Genomic DNA, 1,351 nt, shown 5'->3' with positions numbered 1-1,351 from the left:
TCTATTTTTCTTAGAGACAGGGCCTCATTCTTGCTCAGGCTGGTCTTGAACTCCTAAACTCAGGCAATCCCCCTGCCTCGGCCTCCCAGAGTGCTAGGATTATAGGCTTCAGCCACCTCGCCTGGCGCCTTCCTTCGTATTTTTTAAAGATAGATCATTACACAGGTCTCCAAGAGGTTAAAATAAGGTATCTATGTTTAGAAACAGTACTTTGAAGCCATGCCTGGTTGCTCATGCCTGTAATCCCAGTAATTTAGGAGGCTGACGTGGGAGGAATGCTTAAGATCAGGAGTTTGAGAACAGCCTGGGCAACATAGCAAGACCCTGTCTCTAAAAAAAAAAAATTAAAAATAGCACTTTGAGTACTCACTTCAGCAGCACATATACTAAAATTGGAACCATACAGAGAAGATCAGCATGGTGCCTGCACAAGGATGACATGCAAATTCGTGAAGCGTTTCATATTTTTCCTGAAATTGTTTCAACATTACCTTGACTCCATATTATAGTTTCCATTCAATAGATAGTATCAAAAAATGGATCCAATATTTAATATAGAAGTAGTTTAAGGAAACAACAGCCTTTACCCCTGTTTTTTTTTTTTTTAAGTATTTTCACTCAGATGACTAATTTGCCTTTAATGAAAGAATGGGGATTATTATACAAAGAAATTGGAATAAGTTTTATGTACTAATTATGCTGAGTTTTAAGCCTACATATCACAAAATGTTTAGAACTATATAACCATTTCAGATATTATCTATAACTTTAAATTTTAAATGTCTTTTGGGAAGATGTGGGACCAAAAGTGTATTTACAATATGGAAATGTGGCTGCTTGCCAATAAGAAAATTTATCTTACTTTGAAACTTATCTGGGCTAGGAAAGAATATACTAATTTTTAGAAACACAGATCTAGGGTGGCGCCTGTGGCTCAGTGGGTAGGGCACTGGCCCCATATACTGAGGGTGGTGGGTTTGAACCTGGCCCGGGCTGAACTTCAACAAAAAAATAGCTGAGCATTGTGGCAGGCACCTGTAGTCCCAGCTACTCGGGAGGCTGAGGTAAGAGAATTGCCTAAGCCTGGAGTTGGAGGTTGCTGTGAGCTGTGACGCCACAGCACTCTACCCAGGGTGATTAAAAAAAAAAAAGAAGAAGAAGCAGAGACAGATCTATACTTTAAGGACCACTGTAAGATAATTTAAATAATTATCACAATTATTTTGTCACAATGTTAAGAATCACTGTTATTCAGCTATCAGCTTAATTGTGTGAGTTGATCAATGTTTAGAGGTAAAGCTATGTCAAGATTGAAAAGAAAAGTTTAATTTGAAGATGTAACAAAAATGCT

General features: G+C 37.9%; 1 non-coding gene across 1 annotated transcript; it reads left to right on the top strand.

Moving 5' to 3' along the window:
* Nucleotides 1–362: 362 nt before the first annotated feature.
* Nucleotides 363–469, top strand: LOC128590959 (U6 spliceosomal RNA). Its single transcript, XR_008381418.1, has one exon. It is a non-coding gene; the product is annotated as a U6 spliceosomal RNA (small nuclear RNA).
* The last annotated feature ends 882 nt before the right edge of the window (nt 470–1,351 follow it).

Source organism: Nycticebus coucang, chromosome 7, assembly GCF_027406575.1.
Source record: "Nycticebus coucang isolate mNycCou1 chromosome 7, mNycCou1.pri, whole genome shotgun sequence".
In the NCBI taxonomy this organism is placed as follows: Eukaryota; Metazoa; Chordata; class Mammalia; order Primates; family Lorisidae; genus Nycticebus; species Nycticebus coucang.
This window is presented reverse-complemented; position numbering and strand designations above follow the sequence as displayed.